Here is a 25534-nt window from a genome sequence, read left to right on the forward strand (position 1 = left end):
GCATAATTGTTGCAACTGATTGCCGGGAATTATATATATGTGTGTGTGTATATATATAAACATTTGAATTACAAAAAACAAATACTAAAAAAAAATTTAATGGCGCGAGATTCGATCCGGCGACTTTCGGATTACAAACCCGAGCGTTTACCGCTGCGCCACAACGCTGTAGAAAATTGTAAATCGTAGAGAGTATTTCACCGCAACGGTTTCTTTTTAACTGTCGGTTTTCTCGACAACGGCTGAGAAGTGCATGTTAGTGCTTTGCCACATTACAGCTCTGGCCATGAGCTTTTATTATGCGCAGTATGAATCGAATCTGAATTTCACAGTTGGCGGCCTCCCCTTGTGAGTTCCTCGCCGTTTAACAGAAGAGCAACGAAGAAACATGTGTGCGGAATTTCTTGCGCGTTAAGAGGCTGGGCGTGACAATTTTTTGTCTAACATTGTTACCGGCAATGAAAAATGGGTTCACCACTTCGAATGGGAAAGAAAATGACAATCCGTGGAGTAACGCCACACCACCTCTCCTCGGAAAAAAAAAATTCGAAGCTGGCAAAGCCATGTCGACAGTCTTCGAGGGTTCTGAAAGGGCTATTCTGTTTCCCTCCTCAAGTGTGTAGCGATCAACTCTGAACTGTATTGTGCTACCCTCAGGAAATGGAAGAACCGACTTCAGCGTGTTCGTCGTCACAAAAATGCAAACGAAATTCTCATTCTTCATGACAATGCAAGGTCTCACACCCAAGTCGCCACACCAGAGAGGAGCTCTGAAAACCCCATTAGACTGTTCTACCTCACTCACGCTGCTGCCCGGATCTCGCACCATTCGACATCCATCTGTTTGGCCCAATGAAGCCTGCTCTCCGCAGTACGCGGGTGATGGGGAGGTTATTGATGAAGCAGGACGTTGGCTCCTACTCCGACCAGTAGAGCTATACCATGTGGGTATACAGGCCCTCACAGTAAGGTGGTGAAAGGCCGTCGCATAGTACGATGTTGAAAATAGGGTTTTGTAGCCAAAATATTGTGTATTGGAATCCTGAATAAAAGTAACCTGCTTTCAGAAGTGGTGTTGCATTACTTGTACGTGGAAGTTAAGGTTTTTTTATATGTTCGCTAATCCTGTAAAAGGGAAAAGGTCAAACAAACCATGGGTCACACAAGAAATGATTTCCAAGATGGAGGAGAGAAGAAAATTGAAAAACAAGAACACTGAAGATGCAAGAAAGATATACCGAAGGTTAAATAATGAACTGCGAAGAGAAACAGAGCAGGCTAGCAAAAATGGCTAAAAGAGGAATGTGATGAAATTGAAGAACTGGACAGGAAGGGAAGATACGACTTACTATACAACAGAGTAAAGACTATGACATGGGAACAAAACAGAGCAGGAAGTGCTACTATGGAAATTTTGAGTAAAGACGAAGAGGTAGTGTATAAAGATCGTGACGATGTCCTCCAGAGATGGGAAGAATATATAAAAGAGCTATATGACACAAATAGCAAACCAGAAACTCTGGAACTTGAATCACACAACAGTGTAAGTGATGAAGAGATAGGACCGACCATCATAATGGAAGAAGTAAAGTCTGCCATTGCTGCAATGCAAAATGGCAAAGCAGTAGGTACAGATACAATACCGGGAGAAATACTAAAATGCTTGAACCACAATGGAATAAGAGAAATATTGAGGTTATGTAATAAAATATATGACAGTGGTGAGTGGCCTGAGGACTTTTTGACAACAGTAATGATTCCATTACCGAAAAAACAAGGAACCAAGAAATGCAGCGAGCACAGGACAATCAGCCTCATTTCACGTGCAGCCAAAGTGATGTTAAGAATACTTAATAAAAGACTTGAAAAAGTAATAGAGGAGAATCTCGGCGAGGAGCAGTTTGGCTTTAGACGGAATACGGGCACCAGAGATGCAATAGGGCTCCTACGAATCTTGGGAGAAAGGTTTATTGAAAAAAGAAGAGACCTATATATGTGCTTCATCGATTTGGAAAAGGCATTTGACAATGTGGTTTGGGACAAGCTGGCGACTATTATGAGGGAAAAGAGAGTGGACTGGAAAACCAGAAGACTTATAACCTCTTTGTACCTTAATCAAAAAGTTTCAGTTAAAGTGAGAGGAGAAAGTACAAACTGGATCAGACTAGGGAAAGGAGTAAGACAAGGATCCTGTTTATCACCTACTCTTTTCAACCTGTACTTGGAAAATATGACTGACCAATGCTCATTAGATGACAAAGGAGTAGAAATTGGAGGAAGAAGAGTAGGGTGCTTGAGATTTGCTGATGACATGGTCCTTCTAGCCACAGGGGAAAAAGAATTACAGGATTTGGTGGACACCATTGCAACTAACGGAAAAAAATATGGAATGAAAATTAACACAAATAAAACAAAAGTATTGGCAATAGGAGGAAATAAGGAAATAAAAATTGTGCTGAATGGAGAAACACTAGAACAGGTGCAAAATTTTAAGTATCTTGGAAGCAGGATAGGCACCGACTGGAAGTGCACCACAGATATTAAAACAAGGATAGCAATGGCAAAAGAGGCGTTTTATAAGAAAAGGAGAATCTTCTGCAGCGGTATGGACAGAGAACTCAGAAAGAGACTCATAAAATGTCTTGTATGGAGTGTTCTTCTGTATGGCGCTGAAACATGGACTATGAGGAAAAAAGACAGAGAAAGGCTGGAGGCTTTTGAGATCTGGACATGGCGGAAGATGGAAAGAATAAGTTGGATGGACAGAGTAAAAAATGAAGAGGTACTGAGAAGAGTGGGAGAGAAAAGGCAGTTACTAGATGTAATAAAGAGAAGAAAAAGAAATTGGATTGGGCATATATTAAGAAAGAATGACGGACTGATAAAAACAGTTTTAGAAGGTTATGTAGAAGGGAAAAGGAAGCGAGGAAGGATGAGATTCCAGATACTAGATGACATGATGGACGGTACAACATACAGCAGCCTTAAGAAGGAAGCAATGGATCGCAGAAAATGGAGAGGCAAAGGACCTGCTAATATAGCAGATAACTGATGATGATGATGATGATGATGATGAATCGTGTAACTGAGGCGGGACTTCGGTACGGGTATTCGCCTAGTAGGACCTGAGAAACTACCTTTTGTACCCTGGTCCTCGACGTTAATCCATTGGATTGATTCGATCGGGGGCCGGCGCAACTCTCCGTCCTGGTGTCCCTCCACGATTTTTACCATCCACGCTGCCCTCCAATACTAAATTGGTGATCCCTCGATGCCTCAGAACATGTTCTACCAACCGATCCCTTCTTGTCAAGTTGTGCCACAAACTCCTCTTCTCCCCAGTTCTATTCAGTACCTCCTTACTAGTTATGTGATCTACCCATCTAATCTTCAGCATTCTTCTGTAGCACCACATTTCGAAAGCTTCTATTCTCTTCTTGTGTAAACTATTTATCGTCCATGGTTCACTTCCATGCATGGCTACACTGCATACAAATACTTTCAGAAACGACTTCCTAACACTTAAATCAATAATCTACGTTAACAAATTTCTATTCTTCAGAAACGCTTTCCTTGCCATTGCCAGTCTACATTTTATATCCTCTCTACTTCGACCATCATCAGTTATTTTGCTCCCCAAATAGCAAAACTCCTTTACTAGTTTAAGTGTCTCATTTCCTAATCTAATTCCCTAAGTAGAGTGTCAAAATTTTTTCAGACAGTCCCACGGGAGTGCACGATTCGTTCTTGTTAGCTAGCTGAAGGAAGGAGAGCGACGGTGAATGGAGCCTGCATTTTCCATTGATAACTGGTCTTTGCGTCTGGGAGGGAAAAAAAAGTACGCTCACATTAACAATGGAACAGATTGTGTACTGCTGGCGTAAGAATAGTGGAGGTGAAGAATTTCGGAGGCTACTTGTGCAATTAAACTACAATCTGCAGATAATTTTCGTGAATTACTGAGTATGGATGTAAATCCAGATATCTTCCTGCCTAATTAGGTTAATCGGTCCATAATCACGTCGTTTGCGGCGAGGCGTTAAACAGGCGGAAAGAGGACGGCTCCTGAGAAGCTACGATACTGCGTTCCAAGTGAAGCAGATAAGACAGCTGTGCCGGCGAAACAGCATTACGGCGCAACGGAAGACTTCCAAGCAGTATGGTTATGCTAACGGATACCGTTCATGAGGTAATTTCGGATGAAAGAAAACCGTTGTTCAGCTTTCTTTGCACGTTACGATGATTATTGTTGTGCTCGCAGTTCAGAACTTAGCTTTTATTCAGTATGGATTTCCGGGCGGTTACCTTTAAGCCAGGGAATTTCAGAGACAGTCTGCAAATTTACTTTGCAGAGTGTAATCGCGAATTTGAGGACAGGCGTTCCTTAATGACGATATTATCACCATTTCTGTCCGTGCGATGTACCAAAACTTGGCGTCGATGATAAGGCTGCTTCTACTAAGCCGCTCACTGCATAACAAACACTGTGCCGTTCAGAGCACACATTATTTATGATACAAATACCTAGTTGTACACAAAGTGATCAGAAAGCCAGTAAAACTTGTAAGAGTGTTGCAGGGTGGGCTGTGTTGAGAAATAATGGTTAAGAAAAAATTCGATACTTTATGCTGTTTCTGAGTTCATTATCGTTCAATTTAGCCAGTAAGGCCGTAGCGCGCGCCAATTCAAGCGGCCCGCCAGATATAAAATTAATGTGAGGTATTCTCATAGCCTTCGGGTTCGGATTTGGTTGTTTGGGGAAGGAGACCAGACAGTGAGGCCATCGGTCTCATCGGGTTAGGGAAGGATGGGGAAGGAAGTCGGCCGTGCCCTTCCAAAGGAACCATCCCGGCATTTGCCTGGAGCGACTTGGGGAAATCACGGAAAACCTAAATCAGGATGGCCGGACGGGGGATTGAACCGTCGTCCTCCTGAATGCGAGTCCAGTGTCTAACCATTGCGCCACCTCGCTCGGTCTTTGGTTCGGGTTCGATCCTTACTACCGCCCCATATCCAACTTCATTATCGCTCTCTTGTACAGTTTTAGGAAATGGAAATACCGTGTGGCCGAGCGGTTCTAGGCGCTTCAGTCCGGAAACACGCCGCTGCTACGGTCGCAGGTTCGAATCCTGCCTCGGGCATGGATGTGTTTGATGTCCTTAGGTTAGTTAGGTTTAAGTAGTCTTAAGTCTAGGGGAATGATGACCTCAGATGTTAAGTCCCATACTGCTGAGAGCCATTTCAACCATTTGAATGCCGTGTGGCTAGGGCCTCCCGTGGGGTAGAACGTTCGCCTAGTGCAAGTCTTTCGAGTTGACGCCACTTCAGTGACTTGCGTGTCGATTGGGATCAAATGACTATAAGGACAACACAACACCCAGTCCTTCAGCGGAGAAAATCTCCGACCCAGCCGGGAATCGAACCCGGGCCGTTTGGTATGACATTACGTCGCGCTGGCCACTCAGCACCAGGTACGGACATTTTTAGGAAGCCAAACGAAGAACACGTTCCGTGACACGGCCTCTACATGGCCGCTTGAACTTGGGTGCGCAGCAGCCTGATTAGCCAACTTCAAAGATAATTAACTCTAAAACGGCGCAACATATCTAACTGTTAAGTTATTTCTCAGCACTACTTCTGTTGTGAAACCTGGCATTTTCTTTGCTTCTGAGCTAGGAGATGCAGTACTATTCTAATTAGAACGAAAGCGGCACAGCTATAAGAATAAGAGAAGGAAGATTTGGGTTTAGCGTGCAGTCGACATCGAGGTCATTAGAGACGGAGCGCACTCTCTGATTAGGAAAGGATAGAGAAGGAAATCGCTCGTTTCCTTTTCAAAGAAACCATTCTCGCAGTTGCCTTGAGCGATGCAGGGAAGCGACGGAAAATGCAGGTCTCGGAGGCGGCTTTGAACTGCTGACCTCCTGAGTGTGAGTTGTCTTAACATTACCACGCTCGATCAGAGCTGTGCCATTCGAACTGAATTAGTGCAGCTATGCCATAAATATAAGAATGATCAAGAATGAGAAGTTACTACATTGTATATTTTGTTAACCATTCCTTTATCTGGTCAGTCTTCTGAACAGCTCGCGTTCATACAGGGAAATGCATATTCGGACTGTGGCTCTTTAAGACTATACTTCGCGACTACGTGAAAAAGTTTCTCGTAACTGAAAACTTGTTTGGTGAATTTTAGTTAGATCTGCACTGGGACTACTCAGCTATCTATGCAACTGAGCAGCAGAAATATCTTAATTCACAAAAATCTCTCCCACAAAGAGAAAGCAAGTTCCGATGTATCAGATAGTAATTTATTCCTTTTAGAACCGTTCTGAAAGTGGACAGTAAATTACGTAGACTGCCGACGAGGAAATGAGATAAAGGGAATTTAATTTCAGAATTACTTACCCCTTGGCAGTTGCTCCTCTTTCTCATTGAAGGATTTCCTAACGAAAGGTTAGCTACCTTTTAAGTTCTTTAGACTTCGCAGGGCTACTCCTGTGATATTTAATGTAAATTAAATGCCACCAACAGCGGCACAAACTTTAATAGAAGGTATTTCATCTGTGTAACGGTATCAGAGGGAGAGGCATGCGGGTTCTTAGAACTGGTTGTGGCTCATCGTAATCAATCGCCTCGACATTCGCCATCAGAAGTTGATGTGAACCACGGAAAAACTTATTACTGTTACACTAATACATGAAAGTTCAAAGTTCAGCTGCTATCTGAGTATTCAGACGAAGTAAGGATTTAGAAACAAATTTTAACACATTACTGAAAGATACCACCCTCGAATTTCAGACGACCATTATATTCCCATTCATCGCACAATCAGTACAATCTATTTCTGTTACGAAATTACTTGTTTAAACTGTATAACGATGAAATACGCAGAGGACTGCTGAATCAGTGCGATAATCTAAATGAGCGGTGTGAAAGCCAACTTTGGCACAAATTTTGCCGGAAATAACGAAATGTACTGCAAATCTGCAAATTTTAATATATCACTAGAAGCGGCGCACGATCGTCTATAGCGTGGCGTGTTCTCATTTCAAAAAACACTTCAAAGAGAATCAGGATGCTTTACAGGTAGTTTGTGTAGCAAAATATTAATGAGTCACCGCCTGCCAACAACTATCGCATCCAGGTAACAAAGGATCGAGTTACGTAATGCTCTCACCGAAATGTTGCTGATCAAATTTCCTACTTCGGGGATTTCGAATTGACTGAAACTTCAATTACAAAACAGTAAGGCCAGCTAGTATCACTTACGGAGATAGGTACTGTAGGGGCCGAAAGATGAATTACGAAAGCCAATTATGGCAGTAATATTTCTATAGTGCACATTTTTCTTGGGGGCGGTTTGGAAAGAATTAAAAATAATTTACTGTTTTTTTTTATTTAATGCTCAGTATTTTTCTCTTCTTGACATAAAGATAATTACAATGAAATGAACACCCTTAGCTGCTTACAGGCGTTGACATACGTCAACGGGGACAGATGAAAATGTGTGCCCCGACCGGGATTCGAACCCGGGATCTCCTGCTTACATGGCAGACGTTCTATCCATCTGAACCACCGAGGACACAGAGGATAGCGCGACTGCAGGGATTTATCTCTGGCACGCCTCCCGCGAAACCCACATTCTCAACGTATTGTCCCGCACTGCATTCATAGTGCCCCCGCCATGTAAGCAGGGGATCCCGGGTTCGAGTCCCGGTCGGGGCACACATTTTCATCTGTCCCCGTTGACGTATGTCAACGCCTGTAAGCAGCTAAGGGTGTTCATTTCATTGTAATTTCATTCTAACGAGCTGCATGGTCACCGATGATATCTGTTCTTTCGGACATGTCCGAAAGAACAGATACCATCTTACAAGGGAACCTCCCCATCGCACCCCCCCCCTCAGATTTAGTTATAAGTTGGCACAGTGGATAGGCCTTGAAAAACTGAACACAGGTCAATCGAGAAAACAGGAAGAAGTTGTGTGGAACTATGAAAAAATAAGCAAAATATACAAACTGAGTAGTCCATGCAGAAGATAGGCAACATCAAGGATAGTATGACTTCAGGATCGCCGTGGTCCCGTGGTTAGCGTGGGCAGCTGCGGAGTGAGAGGTCCTTGGTTCAAGTCTGCCGTCCAGTAAAAAGTTTAATTTTTTATTTTCAGTTTATGTGACAAACTCTTACGTTTTCATCTCTTTTTTGGGAGTGATTATCATATCCACAAGGAAACCTAAATCGGGCAAGGTAGAAGAATCTTTTTACCTATTCGCCAAGTGTATAAGTTAGGTGGGTCGACAACATATTCCTGTCATGTGACCCACATGCCGTCACCAGTGTCGTACAGAATACATCAGACGTGTTTTCCTGTGGAGGAATCGGTTGACCTATGGCCTTGCTATCAAGTGTATTCGGTTCCCATTGGAGAGGCACGTCCTTTCGTCTACTAATCGCACGGTTTTCCGGTGCGGTCGCAAAACACTAAACTTATTACAGTGAACAGTAAACTTATTACAATGAACAGAGACGTCAATGAATGAACGGACAGATCATAACTATGCGAAAATAATTTTCAATTGAGGTAAGATTTGAACCAAGGACCTCTCCGCAGCTGCTGACGCCAACCACGAGACTACAGCGCTCCTGCGCTAATACTCTCCTTGATGTTGCTTATCTTGCACATGGACTACTCAGTTTGTATATTTTGCTTATTTTTTCATAGTTTCACACAACTTCTTCCTGTTTTCTCAATTGACCTGTGTTCAGTTTTTCAAGGCCTATCCACTGTGCCAACTTATAACTAAATCTGAGGGGGGTGCGATGGGGAGGTTCCCTTGTTAGTATATATAAAGATAATTGGCTGTCGATTGAAGTCTTGGTCACTAGAGCTCTGTGAAATGATGCTGACATTGCTGCTGCTGCTGATCTAAATTGGATAGCTCGGTCTTACTGCACCACATTCGCCTAACGACGAACCTATGACTCCTGCTCTGCCACGACGGTTGTATCTGAGCACACTGTACTACTGGTCACTTCCGTCAGCTTTACCTCATACACCAGCTCTTGCGGTCCTGCGACGAAGCAGAATGGGGCTTTCCCGCTAGAGTAAACCCCCCTGCTGCACGAAGAACGAACAAGAGCTCTAAGCGGCATGGCGCTGTATTTAAGGCACTGGCCTATCATTCGGGGGGACTAGGGTCCAATTTCCCGCCTTGCCAACCAGATGACAGATAGGCCCGAGGTATTCCTGCCCGTCGTAAGAGGCTACTTAGAGGAGACTCACACGTTTCGGCCTTTATGTGATGGTCCCCTGTAGGGTTTGACCTCCATTCTTCAAAATTTTTCTGAAGAGCTAGCCAATTGGGGAAGGACACCTCATATAGAAAAGCAACTGGAATCACTCAATAGAGGAAAGTCCACTGGACCTGACGGGATACCAATTCGATTCTACACAGAGTACGCGAAAGAACTTGCCCCCCTTCTAACAGCCGTGTACCGCAAGTCTCTAGAGGAGCGGACGGTTCCAAATGATTGGAAAAGAGCACAGATAGTCCCAGTCTTCAAGAAGGGTCGTCGAGCAGATGCGCAAAACTATAGACCTATATCTCTGACGTCGATCTGTTGTAAAATTTTAGAACATGTTTTTTGCTCGAGTATCATGTCGTTTTTGGAAACCCAGAATCTACTATGTAGGAATCAACATGGATTCCGGAAACAGCGATCGTGTGAAACCCAACTCGCTTTATTTGTTCATGAGACCCAGAAAATATTAGATACAGGCTCCCAGGTAGATGCTATTTTTCTTGACTTCCGGAAGGCGTTCGATACAGTTCCGCACTGTCGCCTGATAAACAAAGTAAGAGTCTACAGAATATCAGACCAGCTGTGTGGCTGGATTGAAGAGTTTTTAGCAAACAGAACACAGCATGTTGTTATCAATGGAGAGACGTCTACAGACGTTAAAATAACCTCTGGCGTGCCACAGGGGAGTGTTATGGGACCATTGCTTTTCACAATATATATAAATGACCTAGTAGATAGTGTCGGAAGTTCCATGCGGCTTTTCGCGGATGATGCTGTAGTATACAGAGAAGTTGCAGCATTACAAAATTGTAGCGAAATGCAGGAAGATCTGCAGCGGATAGGCACTTGGTGCAGGGAGTGGCAACTGACCCTTAACATAGACAAATGAAATGTATTGCGAATACATAGAAAGAAGGATCCTTTATTGTATGATTATATGATAGCGGAACAAACACTGGTAGCAGTTACTTCTGTAAAATATCTGGGAGTATGCATGCGGAACGATTTGAAGTGGAATGATCATATAAAATTAATTGTTGGTAAGGCGGGTACCAGGTTGAGATTCATTGGGAGAGTGCTTAGAAAATGTAGTCCATCAACAAAGGAGGTGGCTTACAAAACACTCGTTCGACCGATACTTGAGTATTGCTCATCAGTGTGGGATCCGTACCAGATCGGTTTGACGGAGGAGATAGAGAAGATCCAAAGAAGAGCGGCGCGTTTCGTGACAGGGTTATTTGGTAACCGTGATAGCGTTACGGAGATGTTTAATAAACTCAAGTGGCAGACTCTGCAAGAGAGGCGCTCTGCATCGCGGTGTAGCTTGCTCGCCAGGTTTCGAGAGGGTGCGTTTCTGGATGAGGTATCGAATATATTGCTTCCCCCTACTTATACCTCCCGAGGAGATCACGAATAAAAAATTGGAGAGATTAGAGCGCGCACGGAGGCTTTCAGACAGTCGTTCTTCCCGTGAACCATACGCGACTGGAACAGGAAAGGGAGGTAATGACAGTGGCACGTAAAGTGCCCTCCGCCACACACCGTTGGGTGGCATGCGGAGTATAGATGTAGATGTAGATGGTGCATCGTGTCCATCGTGCCTTGAGGTCTGTAGCTCGCTTTCTCGTCGTCGCATTGCAGTCCCGCTCAGTCTCCATCTCTTGGGTGAGGACACGTTCCTGGGTGCGTTTTCTACCCTGCACTATGCAGTGTCGCTTTCTGCACCGACGATGTCCATGGACTTGTTTGCACCTGATATCCAGCACGGCAGCCAGTCCCTTGTGTTGGGCTGCCATGTACCCTGTCGGTTGTAGCGCCCCCATACGCCCCCCCCCCCCCCCCCGACAACACAGGGGTCGCTCTGCTGATGCCTGCGCCGTTAACTCCCCACGTATGCCAAGCAGTAGATGGCTGTCACCCTGGAGCATCGGGACTCCCGGCAATGGCCGTCCTGCCAGGTGGCCTTTGCTGCGGCTAGGTGGCGCCCGTGGTCGGAGTGGGTGGCATCAGGGCGGATGACACGTGATGAAGCGTACCACGTCATCACTTGCTGGTGATCAAACACCAACAGTCTCTAAGCGTTCTAAGTCTCAGTACAATGCAAGGAAGTACGACCCTAAATCATTCCCCTCCGTGGCTACACCATGGGAGGAACGCCAGGCTAAGGATGGCAGTGAACCTTCTTCACACCAGTATCTCGTATGTACTAGAACTGATAGGGACTTCTTTGCTTCAATGAAGCCACCGTTTTTTGTAAAGCATTGAGAGAACAAGTTTGGGGAGGTGGAGGACTTGTCCAAAATGCGCTCTGGGTCAGTCTTGATAAAAACAGCATCCTCTGCCCAGTCACTGGTATTACTCGCTTGTGACAAGATGGAGGATGTTTCCGTTACCATCACGCCCCATAAGAGCCTTAATATGGTCCAGGGTATTATATTCCACGGGGACCTTCTTTTGCACTCTGACGACGAGCTGCGCGCACACTTAGAGCGACGAGGAGTTCATTTTGTCCGGCGCATCCATCGGGGTCAGAGGGATAATCAGGTTGCCACCAGTGCCTTCATCTTGGCCTTCGAGGGTGACACATTGCCAGAAAAGGTGAAGGTGATGGTCTACCATTGTGATGTAAAGCCATATATCCCTCTCCTTATGTGGTGCTTTAAGTGCTGGAAGTTCGGCCATATGTCTTCCCGCTGTACTTCCAGCGTTCCATGTCGAGGTTGTGGAAGTCGATCACATCCCAATACTCCATGTGCCCCGCCTCCCATCTGTGTCAATTGCGGAGAGCATGATTCCCCTTGCTCGCCAGACTGCAGGATTTTACAGCTCAAAAGGAAAATCATGGAATACAGGACCCTGGACCGACTGACATACGCTGAGGCTAAGAGGAAATGTGAGAGTCGACATCCTGTGGCTATGACCTTCTCTTACGCCGCCGCTCCTAGACAGTTGTAGCCCCATCGGTTCTGCGAATTCCGGTCGGCTCTCGGAACCGGAAGACTACACCTGCCCCCTTGATAGTGGGGAACTTCCCTCCCTGTTGCTCCCACACAGCATCAGGCCCACGGACGCGCACCCAGATGGGCTTTAAACAAGTTGGACCAGGAAACGTTCACTTCTGCTGTCACGGTTGAATCTCCCCCCACGGTAACATTGTTGTGGAGGTTGAGCAGGTGGCTAGAACTATCGTTTCTGCGGCAGAAAAAGCGATCCCTCGCTCTTTAGGGTGCCTGCGGCGAAAGGCAGTCCGTTGGTGGTCGTCGTAAGTCGCTGAAGCAATTACAAAACGTCGGCGAGCTCTACAGTGGCATAAGCGGAACCCTTCCCTGGAGCATCTCATAGCCTATAAACGGCTCTGTGCCCGCGTTCGCGATCTGACCCAACGACGAAAGCAGGAGTGTTGGGAGAGATACGTCTCCACTATTGGGTGCGATACGTCACCTTCCCTAGTCTGGGAAAAGATCAAACATGTTTTCTGGTACCAGACTCCAACAGGTGTCCTTGGTGTTAACATCAATGGCGTGTTATCTACCGACGGAAACGTGATTGTCGAGCACTTTGCTGAGCACTATGCTCGAGCCTTTGCGTCGGAGAATTACCAAAAATTTGTGTGATATTCTATGGGGCTTAACTGCTAAGGTCATCAGTCCCTAAGCTTACACACTACTTAATCTAAATTATCCTAAGGACAAACACACACACCCATGCCCGAGGTAGGACTCGAACCTCCGCCGGGAGAATTACCACTAGCCTTTCGCACTCTCAAACGGCGGCTGGAAGGGAATGTGATTCCGTTCACTACACACCACAGTGAATCCTATAACGCCCCATTTACCGAGTGGGAGCTCCTCAGTTCCCTGGCACATTGCCCTGACACAGCTCCTGGGTCAGATCGGATCCACAGTCAGATGATTAAACATCTCTCATCTGATTACAAGGGACATCTCGTCGTCATCTTCAAACCGGATCTGGTGCGTACTCAAACCCGGTAAAAACCCGCTTGATGTGGATAGCCATCGGCCCATCAGCCTCACCAACGTTCTTTGTAATCTGCTGGAACGTATGGTGTGTCGGCGGTTGGGTTGGGTCCTGGAGTCACGTGGCCTACTGGCTCCATGTCAGGGCGGCTTCCGCCAGGGTCGCTCTACTACTGATAACCTTGTGTCCCTCGAGTCTGCCATCCGCACATCTTTTCCTGACGCCAACACCTGGTTGCCGTCTTTTTTGATTTACAAAAAGGGTATGACACGACCTGGCGACATCATATCCTTACCACATTATACGAGTTGGGTCTCTGAGGCCCGCTCCCGATTTTTATCCAAATTTTCCTGTCGCTTCGTACTTGGCGTGTCCAAGTTGGTGCCTCCCATAGTTCCATCCATATTCAGGAGAATGGAGTCCCGCAAGGCTCCGTATTGAGTGTCTCTATTTTTAGTGGCCATTAACTGTCTATCGGCAGCCGTAGGGCCATCCGTCTCGCCTTCTCTGTATGTGGATGACTTCTGCATTTCTTACTGCTCCCCCAGTACTGGTGTTGCTGAGCGGCGCCTACAGGTAGCCATTCACAAGGCGGGGTCATGGGCTCTAGCCCACAGCTTCCAGTTGCGAAGTCGTGTGTCATGCACTTCTGTCGGCGTCGTACTGTTCATCCGGAACCACAACTTTATCTTACTGACGATCCACTCACTACAATGGAGGCATATCGATTCGTGAGACTGGTTTTCGATGCCCGATTGACTTGGCTACCTCACCTTCGCGAGCTTAAGCGGAAATGCTGGCAGCACCTCAATGCCCTCCGCTGCCTGAGCAACACCGACTGGGGTGCAGATCGCTCTACGCTGCTGCAGCTCTACAGAGCGCTTGTTCAATCCCGCCTTTACTATAGGAGTGTGGTTTATGGTTCGGCGGCGCCATCGGCGTTCGGTTTACTCGACCCAGTGTACCACTGTGGCGTTCGCCTAGAGACAGGTTCTTTCAGAACGAGTCCAGTGACCAATGTCCTGGTGGAGGCCGGAGTCGCTCCATTGAAGGTTAGGCGTGCACAACTGCTCGCCAGTTACGCTCCACACGTTCGTAGTTCTGCGAATCCGAATTACCGTCTCCCCATCCGCAACAGCTCGTCTCCCGCATCGGCGGCCCAGGTCAGGGCTAAAGATGCGGTGCGCGTGCGATTCCTTCTGTCTGAACAGGAGTCCCTCCCGTTACCACCTATTCTTGAGGTTCATTCACGTACATCTCCATGGTGTACACCTAGACCGCGGCTTCGGCTGGATCTTTCACATGGCCCTAAGGACTCAGTTAACCCTGCGACTCTCCGCTGTAACTTCCTCTCGATTCTTGACCTGTACTGGGGCCATGAAGTGGTTCACGCTGATGGCTCGATGGCTGATGGTCACGTTGGCTTTGCCTGTGTTCATGGAGGACATATAGAACAGCACTCCTTGCTCGATGGCTGCAGTGTTTTCACTGCAGAGCTGGCGGCCATATTCCGTGCTCTTGAGCACATCCGCTCATGCCCAGGCAAGTCATTTCTTCTGTGTACTGACTCCTTGAGCAGCTTAAAAGGTATCAACCAGTGCTACCATTGTCATCCTTTGGTGACGACCATCCAGGAGTTCATCTACGCCCTGAAACTGTCCAGTCGTTCAGTGGTGTTTGTCTGGACCCCAGGTTACGTCGGAATCCCAGGCAACGAACTTGCCGACAGGCTGGCCAAAGACGCTACTTGGAAACCGCTTCTGGAGATGGGCATCTCTGTACCTGAGCTGCGTTCTGACTTACGCTGCATGTCTTTTCGGCTTTGGGAGACGGAATGGCGTAACAGTACGCACAACAGACTGCGCGTCATTAAGGGTCCGCAGCTCGTGGTCGTGCGGTAGCGTTCTCGCTTCCCGCGCCCGGGTTCGATTCCCGGGGTCAGGGATTTTCTCTGCCTCGTGATGACTGGGTGTTGTGTGATGTCCTTAAATTAGTTAGGTTTAAGTAGTTCTAAGTTCTAGGGGACTGATGACCATAGATGTTAGGTCCCATAGTGCTCAGAGCCATTTGAACCATTTGAAAATCATTCGCAAAATGCTGGATCCAAAGGTCACAGGCGAAGGATATCGGCTACATTCAAACACAACAGAAAAATACTCCAACATTGAAACAGACTTCCGCAAACGACGACTGAAGTTCTATGGACATATCATGCGACTGGATGACAACAGACTAACAAGTAAGCCGGCCGCGGTGGTCTAGCGGTTCTAGGCGCTCAGTCCGGAACCGAGAGACTGCTACGGTCGCAGGTTCGAATCCTGCCTCGGGCATGGATATGTGTGATGTCCTTAGGTTAGTTAGGTTTAAGTAGTTCTAAGTTCTAGGGGACTGATGACCACAGATGTTAAGTCCCATAGTGCTCAGAGCCATTTGAACTAACAAGTAAAATTCTAATGTACTCACAGAAACTAAAAACAACAAGTCTGGATCAAACAAGTTCAAACTGATCTCAAAAATGCCAACGTCACATCCACAGACATGGCAGATCGAAAAACCTTCAGACCGGAGATCCACTGCTACGACGTTGCACCAGAAGAAAATCCCAAAACATCTACGGGAAAATGAAGGGAAGAACGTCGAGCTAAACATAACGAGAGGATGAAACAATTCTGGGAGGACGAGAAAAACAGCAATCACAGATCGTAGTTCGCTTTGTGTGATCCTCTATGGGTCTAAACAATTTAAATAAATAAATAATGATATAATAAATAAGTAGGTACTGATTGAGGGATTAAGTCACGTAAAAAAATACATTCGGTTAGGGACAACTTTGGCCACAATTAAGATGCTCCTGAAAGATCTCACCACGAATCGTGCTGCAAAGGTCAAAATGTTCGTATGTCGTGCTTGACCACGTTACGGAATTACTATACCAGACGCTATCAATCTATATAAATTGAAATCTGGTGGTCAAATTGTCCGAATTTCAACATAATCCTCAATTAAACTACAGCAAATGGACGCAGCAGTTCGGTGGGAACTATACGATGATACAACGCGCATCGCCGAACACGTGGCCTGGTTTAATGCTCACTAATATATCCAGCCACAAAACATGGCTCACTGACTTCACAGTTCCCAATATCGTACATTTAATCTACGCAGGCAAATAAATACCGCGAGCGGACAGAATCGATATAGAGATTAAATGTTGCACGATTTCATACAATATCTAATACATTTTCGATCACATGCGACTCGAACCATAAGCTAGACCTGAAGATTTTTGGAAAGTAGACATGATTATAGAAATCAGACGATCGATGATGAGAAATCTTATGTTTGTAACTGTAACAGTCTTCAGTAAATTTAAAGCCATATTGGTTGTTATTAGACCGCCACGGTTTTTTAAAATTTATAAACATTTTTTAAAATTTATAAACAGGTTTTTTCAGAGAGCTTTGTCAGTCACAAATACAGGGCTATTACAAATGATTCAAGCGATTTCATAAATTCACTGTAGCTCCATTCATTGAAATATGGTCACGACACACTACAGATACGTAGAAAAACCCATAAAGTTTTGTTCGGCTGAAGCCGCACTTCAGGTTTCTGCCGCCAGAGCGCTCGAGAGCGCAGTGAGACGAAATGGCGACAGGAGCCGAGAAAGCGTATGTCGTGCTTGAAATGCACTCACGTCAGTCAGTCATAACAGTGCAAGACACTTCAGGACGAAGTTCAACAAAGATCCACCAACTGCTAACTCCATGCGGCGATGGTATGCGCAGTTTAAAGTTTCTGGATGCCTGTGTAAGGGGAAATCAACGGGTCGGCCTGCAGTGAGCGAAGAAACGGTTGAACGCGTGCGGGCAAGTTTCACGCGTAGCCCGCGGAAGTCGACGAATAAAGCAAGTAGGGAGCTAAACGTACCACAGCCGGCGGTTTGGAAAATCGTACGGAAAAGGCTAAAGCAGAAGCCTTACCGTTTACAGTTGCTACAAGCCCTGACACCCGATGACAAAGTCAAACGCTTTGAATTTTCGGCGCGGTTGCAACAGCTCATGGAAGAGGATGCGTTCAATGCGAAACTTGTTTTCAGTGATAAAGCAACATTTTTTCTTAATGGTGAAGCGAACAGACACAATGTGCGAATCTGGGCGGTAGAGAATCCTCACGCATTCGTGCAGCAGATTCGCAATTCACCAAAAGTTAGCGTGTTTTTTGCAATCTCACGGTTTAAAGTTTACGGCCCCTTTTTCTTCTGCGAAAAAAACGTTACAGGACGCGTGTATCTGGACATGCTGGAAAATTGGCTCATGCCACAACTGGAGACCGACAGCGCCGACTTCATCTTTCAACAGGATGGTGCTCCACCGCACTTCCATCATGATGTTCGGCATTTCTTAAACAGGAGATTGGAAAACCGATGGATCGGTTGTGGTGGAGATCATGATCAGCAATTCATGTCATGGCCTCCACGCTCTCCCGACTTAACCGAATGCGATTTCTTTCTGTGGGGTTATGTGAAAGATTCCGTGTTTAAACCTCCTCTACCAAGAAACGTGCCAGAACTGCGAGCTCGCATCAGCGATGCTTCCGAACTCATTGATGAGGACATGCTGCGCCGAGTGTGAGAGGAACTTGATTATCGGCTTGATGTCTGCCGAATCACTAAAGGGGCACATATCCAACATTTGTGAATGCCTAAAAAAACTTTTTGAGTTTTTGTATGTGTGTGCAAAGCATTGTGAAAATATCTCAAATAATAAAGTTATTGTAGAGCTGTGAAATCGCTTCAATCATTTGTAATAACCCTGTATTTGCTCACTTGCTAACATTCCTTAATGTTGCGACATGCTCCGAGATATGACGTCCCACAAAAAAATTTGTTACAAAAGCATTTAACGTGGATTACAGATAGTTCAATGTATTGGTTTTCTGTCATGGTATGTTTGTTCGGGCATGGGTTATTTCTACTGCACAGTGGTGCAGATTGTAATAAACAATACGATGAAAGAATTCTTCACAAGTTCGTAAATAGTGGACAACAAAAATCCAGATAGTAGCATCAGTGTAAGAAAGTAAAATAACCATTTCTGATGGAAAAATGTAAGCTACAATCAATGCCAATACAGAAAACGACTATATTCAGTTCTATCTATATTCGTATTAAATATTCCTGTTTTACCATTTTTTTGTCTGATGTCATAAGCCGGAACACGTTGCATCATGAAATAACTGAAGCAAGTTAACAAAGAACTGAGACATACGGCTCGCAGGAAAACCTGTTCACGTAAATATAGGAAAATGATTCACTGGATACTGCCCACGTAAGTGTCGAGTGGGCTCTCCCACTTCTATCTCACTACCAGCGACGGTTGGTCACGTAAGATCAGCCTGCATACTAGTTCACTAGGATAACGTATTTGTTCCTCTCTCTTATCCGTCATTGGTTTCTTGAGGATCGACATCATGGCTCCTGATATTGATGACGCGGAAGTCTAATTTTTTAACTGCTTTCGTAGGTTAGAAGAACAAGATTGTCTTCACGGACCTTTGACTAGCGAGATGAAATAACACTTCCTCCGGTTTCGATTTTTGCAGATACGGCTGCCCTTAGATAAATATTTTCATGTAGTATTTAAGCCAGTACTTTCTATTGTCGATAGCTGATGCAGATTTTGATATTCTCAGTGTACAAAAATATTCTTTTGGGTCTTTAAATCAGTTCTCAAACAAGTACTCCACTAACATCTCTCAGCCTAGCCATTATCGTACTAGTTTCCTCTCCTTTTCATGTTTGATCTCTTCTTCTATCTATTCCATGATAGGCATCAGTGCAAGATTTGTGGTTCACATAGTCGTATATTTCCCATTGTATTGTATGTTAACGGGGGACCTAGAAACGACGAAGAGGCTCCGTCCCCGCCACAGCCGCAGTGGTCCACAACCCCACGACGACTACCGCAGTCCACTTCACCCCTCCGCCACCCACACCGAACCCAGGGTTATTGTGCGGTACGGCCTCCGGTGGACCCCCCCCCCCCCCCCCCCCCCCAGGGAACATCACACACCAGACGAGTGTAACCCCTATGTTTGCGTGGTAGAGTAATGGTGGTGTACGCGTAAGTGGAGAACTTGTTTTCGCAGCAATCGCCGACATAGTGTAGCTGAGGCGGAATAAGGGGAACCAGCACGCATTCGCCGAGGCAGATGGAAAACCGCCTAAAATCCATCCACAGACTGGCCGGTTCACCGAACTCCGACACAAATCCGCCGGGCGGATTCGTGCCGGGGACCAGGCGCTCCTTCCCGCCCGTAAAGCCGTGCGTTAGACAGCACGGCCAACCGGGCGGGCATATATTTTCCATGGTCGCCAACACCTGACAATCCAGTGAAACCGTGTTTGTGCGAACACTCCCCCACTTGCTGCTTTCCTGTTTAATATTCATCCTGATATTAGACAGTCGACGGAAATATTGGCCTAGTGTGATCAGCCCTAAAGTCTGAAACATCTTGGTATTACAAAAATAATTCGAAGCCTTCGGAAAGGAAAGGAAAATGGGGCTTAAAGTCCCGTCGACATTGAGGTCATTAGCACAAGTTCGGATTTTGTCAAGGATGCGGTAGGAAATTTGCCGTGTCCTTTCAAAGGAACATTCCCGGTATTTGCCTGGAGTGATTTAGGGAAACTACGGAAAAACTAAATCTTTACGGCCGACGCGGATTTGAACCGTCGTCCTCCCAAACGTTAACTACTGCTCCACCTCGCCCGGTAAGCCGTCCTTATAATGACATTCGCAGAAAACTGCGATAAATTATTAATGCACAGAGCAGTTTTCTACGTAATTAAATTCACAATGCGTTTCTATGGTAGTTTCGTTGTATTTAACTTTTTAAACTGCATTTGTGGCATTCGCATACGACATAGTGCAATTGCACAATACATATTGTTAAATTTCTTATTCACTGTAAAAAGATAATTTGCATGAGTGCATAAATTTAGATAATACCTATCATCTCCTGTGTACCACCACTGACGCGAAGCAACACTTACCTTCCTGGACACAGTGCCGGTTGCCAAGTCAATGTTGCATCTTCTTACCACAAAGGCAGTTCCAAATATATCAGATAGCTGCATAGGATCGTAGTCATTCATGTACTGAATATAAGAGAAATTATTAATCAATAATACATTCACCTCTGTTACCTACAACAGAATGGCATCTCTTAGGTAGATTTCCTTTCCCATGCTTCAAGTAATACGCTACTTTGGGGTAAAAGGGTTTGACAAGCCAAGCTCGGAACTCATTTTCGCCCGAAAAGAAATTTCCTTGAAGTTCAAAAATGGTTCAAATGGCTCTAAGCACTATGAGACTTAACATCTGAGGCCATCAGTCCCCTAGACTTAGAACTACTTAAACCTAACTTAACCTAAGGACATCACACACATCCATGCCCGAGGCAGGATTTGAATCTGCGACCGTAGCAGCAGCGCGGTTCCAGACTGAAGCACCTAGAACAGCTCGGCTACAGCGGCCGGGCCTTGAAGTTTATTCTGTAGAGAGTGGAAAAGGTGAAAATATGAAGATACAAGATCAGAATAATAGGCGCAATGTGGCATGATCCCCCGGCAAAACTTCAGATCAGCTTCTTTCGGTGAGGTTAGCTGCGTGCCGATAGCCCTATCGTGTAATTAGCTACATATAGCCCAGTTCTCTTGAGCTTTATTTCCGGGACCTTATTTTCATTGCAACCGCCAGGCGTCTCGGTTCGTTTCAGTAAATTAAACAATGGTGATTACACTCAAAGAGGACAAATCGCAATAAACTTCTTTGTCCCTCCATATTCATAAAATTTGTTTTTGCGAAGGCAGACTGGCTTTCGTAGGCAGATAGGCTCTTTTATTAAGGGCTAAATGATTGCTGTCTTTTTGTGATGTTAACAATAGGCGCTTGGTGGCGTCTCCAGTGACGAAAGTGGGTAAAAATAGATTTCACATGAGCCAAACGATGGTGAGCAAGCAGAGATGCTCATACGACAGTCCACTAATTCGTTATTTCGACTTGAGCTGAATGGTTCCCAAATACAACATGAATTAAATTTATCCATGTTTCATGGATGTTGGTTGAGGTCTGCGACTGTATTATAATATTATGTGGAATAATTTATACTGCTGCAGTCACTTTTTACTAATATTTCATTAGCCACCTTGAGCAAAAAACTCTAGCTAAAAATTCAAGCTCTATGGATAAAATCATTTACTATAAACGTTGTGTTGATGATACATTATTCCTGGTAGACGGTGACACAAATATTAACAACATACCCGACACACTCAATAAACAAGATGGAAATATAACATTCACAGTGGAATATGAGAGTAATGGTAGCACCAATTTCCTTGATCTTAAACATCAGTAAAGAAAACAACTCACACATCTTCAAAGTTTACAGGAAGGCAACAGCAACAGATACCACCATACCCAGCTCATCCTGTCATCCCACAACACACAAACTTGCTGCATACAGAGCACTAGTTAACAGAGCCAAAAATATACCAATGGATTCTTTAGTTGCTTCAAATATGAAATTATTTTTTCTTTGTTGTCGATTCTCTCAAAAAATATGAGCCTGTATGATTTTGTTGTCCTTTTTTTCTCCAGTGGAAACCTAATTTCTTTAGAAACCGTGCTACATTAGCACTGCTGCTTTGAAAGTCTATATCCTCTTTAAACTTCCGTTTAATTCCATCCACTGTAGGCACTCGTTTTTCGGTCAAATAAAAGTTATAAACAATTATCCTCGCAACCACCTTACTATCAATATCTATAATTGTTTTGCGTTTACGTTTTTTATCTGAAGTTGCATATTTCCTTCCTCCGCCAGACTTCGATAGCCTGCCTTCCCATTTAATTTTCTGGGTAGTGCTACGCGAAATGCCTGTGGCCACTTCGGCTTTCTGTGGTACTTTCTGCACCGGAATGTTCTTTCCCGAGTGAACTCATCTTCCATAAACATTAAAACTTCATGTACAATTTCCCGAGACTGACAGTTCAGTTTTCTGCCTTTCAGTTTCTTTTTAAGTACTAATAGGCGTCACGATTTCAGTCTGAAGTCACTGTGCACTAGTAATACATACACAGAAAAACACACAACGGACACACATGGCAAACTGAAGGCAGGAAAACGTATTAGCGCGAACAGTACCTCTCTGGGCTTGCGCAGTGATAACCCGGCAGTTACATTGTAGCAGTCGCTAAGCTACACTACTAGCCATTAAAATTGCTACACCACGAAGAAATGCAGATGATACACGGGTGTTCATTGGACAAATATATTATACTAGAACTGACATTTGATTACATTTTCACGCAATTTGGGTACATAGATCCTGAGAAATCAGTACCCAGAACAACCACCTCTGGCCGTAATATCGGCCTTGATACACCTGGGCATTGAGTCAAACAGAGCGTGGATGGCGTGTACAGGTACAGCTACCCATGCAGCTTCAACACGATACCACAGTTCATCAAGAGTAGCGACTGGCGTATTGTGACAAGCCAGTTGCTCGGCCACCATTGACCAGACGTTTTCAATTGGTGAGAGATCTGGAGAATGTGCTGGCCGGGGCAGCAGTCGAACATTTTCTGTATCGAGAAAGGCCCCTACAGGACCTGCAACATGCGGTCGTGCATTATCCTGCTGAAATGTAGGGTTTCGCAGGGATCGAATGAAGGGTAGAGCCACGGGTCGTAACACAACTGAAATGTAACGTCCACTGTTAAAAGTGCAGTCAATGCGAACAACAGGTGACCGAGACGTGTAACCAATGGCACCCCATACCATCACGCTGGGTGATACGCCAGTATGGCGATGACGAATACACGCTTCCAATATGCGTTCACCGCGATGTCGCCAAGCACGGATGCGACCATCATGATGCTGTAAACAGAACCTGGATTTATGCGAAAAATGACGTTTTGCCATTCGTGTACCCAGGTTCGTCGTTGAGTACACCATCGCAGGCGCTCCTGTCTGTGATGCACCGTCAAGGGTAACCGGAGCCATGGTGTCCGAGCTGAAAGTCCATGCTGCTGCAAACGTCGTCGAACTGTTCGTGCGCCGGCCGGAGTGGCCGAGCGGTTCTAGGCGCTACATTCTGGAACCGCGCGACCGCTACGGTCGCAGGTTCGAATCCTGCCTCGGGCACGGATGTGTGTGGTGTCCTTAGGTTAGTTGGGTATAAGTAGTTCTAAGATCTAGGGGACTGATGACCTCAGACGTTAAGTCCCATAGTGCTCAGAGCCATTTGAACCATTTTTTTGAACTGTTCGTGCAGATGGTTGTTGTCTTACAATCGTCCCCTTCTGTGGCTCAGGGATCGAGACGTGGCTGCACGATCCGCTACTGCCATGCGGATAAGATGCCTTTCATCTCGACTGCTAGTGATACGAGGCCGTTGGGATCCAGCACAGCGTTCCGTATTACCCTCCTGAACCCACTGATTCCATATTCTGCTAACAGTCATTGGATCTCGACCAACGCGAGCAGAAATGTCGCGATACGATAAACCGCACTCGCGGAAGGCTACAATCCGACCTTTATCAAAGTCGGAAACGTGATGGTACGCATTTCTCCTCCTTACACGAGGCATCACAACAACTTTTCGCCATGAAACGCCGGTCAAGTGCTGTTTGTGTATAAGAAATCGGTTGGAAACTTTCCTCATGTCAGCACGTTGTACGTGTCGCCACCGGCGCCAACCTTTTGTGAATGCTCTGAAAGGATAATCATTTGCGTATCACAGCATCTTCTTCCCGTCGGTTAAATTTCGCGTCTGTAGCACGTCATCTTCGTGGTGTAGCAATTTTAATGGCCAGTAGTGTATTATTTTTGCACGAAGAAATTGCGTTGAATTTCTTTAATCCACGAATTTTGCCACCAAATAATGAGAGGAGTGTAAGTGTAATTGTGAATGTTGCAGTCTAGAGGACAACTGTGATATACGTATTATGAAGCGCAGAGCGGTGGCGTTTGAGCGCCAGGTAGTCGGAGCCTGGCCGGTGCTCTCAAAGGCTGGCCGACGGGTTATCTGGGACAGCGCCCCGCGCAGAGCGCTGATTGCAGTTAACCTTGGCTGCTGCTGCTGCTGCTGCTGCCGCCGCTGCCGTGGGACACACCTCTGCGTCACACAACCACGCACGTCGACTGTTGTAATCCTCGTGGCGAGTCGTTGACAGCTTGGTCACAGTGTGTCAGATATCCTTAGCGTTTGGTGGGATAAAGGTTGTTAAGTTAGATTTGGTTATATTTGTCAAGGAGGTTAGCAGCTATTGTCTCCTCCGTGGACAGGCTGGACCCCACGACAGCTCTGTGTCTGGAGAAGAGTTTAGCTTTTAAAAAGACGCCGAATGCATGTGAATGAGCTATTTCTCGAAAAGAACGCGCCACGTACTGTACACTCATTCCTCGGTCACTGAAATAACCATACAAGTTCTACGGATATGAAATGAAAAGATAAAAAGTACCATTATGTACTCGAGATGATTCGTGGTAACATCGAACAGCAACATTACAAACGCTCCTCCCAAGTTAAGCTAAATTCAGTAAAACGGACATACGTCAATTAGAATTCAATGGCTGTCATTCAGCGTACGTGTGAAAGACAAACATCAATTTTAGTACAATTTACTCTGAACACCTAAAACACTGAAAAGTGGAAACACGCACACCTTATTTGTAAAATCGCATTCGGGAGGACAACACTTTAAACACGTGTCTAGCCATCGAAATGTAGTTTCTCCGTGATTCACCAAAATCGCGCCAGGCAAATGCCTAGATGGCTTCCAGAATGAGATTTTCACTCTGCAACGGAGTGTGCGCTGATATGAAACTTCCTGGCAGATTAAAATTGTGTGCCGGACCGAGACTCGAACTCGGGACCTTTGCTTTTCGCGGGCAAGTGCTCTACCAACTGAGCTACCCAAGCACGACTCACGCCCCGTCCTCACAGCTTTACTTCCGCCAGTACCTCGCCTCCTACCTTCCAAACTTTACAGAAGCTCTCCTTTCTTTCAGGAGTGCTAGTTCTGCTAGGTTCGCAGGAGAGCTTCTGTAAAGTTTGGAAGGTAGGAGGCGAGGTACTGGCGGAAGAAAAGCTTTCAGGACGGGGCGTGAGTCGTGCTTGGGTAGCTCAGTTGGCAGAGCACTTGCCCGCGAAAGGCAAAGGTCCCGAGTTCGAGTCTC

General features: G+C 45.6%; 1 protein-coding gene and 1 non-coding gene across 2 annotated transcripts in view; one reads left to right on the plus strand and one right to left on the minus strand.

Annotated features, from left to right (window-relative positions):
* The window catches only part of LOC124721558 (calcium/calmodulin-dependent protein kinase type 1-like), a 496340-nt gene that overhangs the window by 73949 nt on the left and 396857 nt on the right, over positions 1-25534 (plus strand). The gene's annotated exons all lie outside the window — the stretch shown is intronic.
* Trnat-ugu lies at positions 7512-7585 on the minus strand. The gene has a single exon. It is a non-coding gene; the product is annotated as a tRNA-Thr (tRNA).

The sequence above is a fragment of the Schistocerca piceifrons genome, chromosome X, assembly GCF_021461385.2.
Source record: "Schistocerca piceifrons isolate TAMUIC-IGC-003096 chromosome X, iqSchPice1.1, whole genome shotgun sequence".
In the NCBI taxonomy this organism is placed as follows: domain Eukaryota; kingdom Metazoa; phylum Arthropoda; class Insecta; order Orthoptera; family Acrididae; genus Schistocerca; species Schistocerca piceifrons.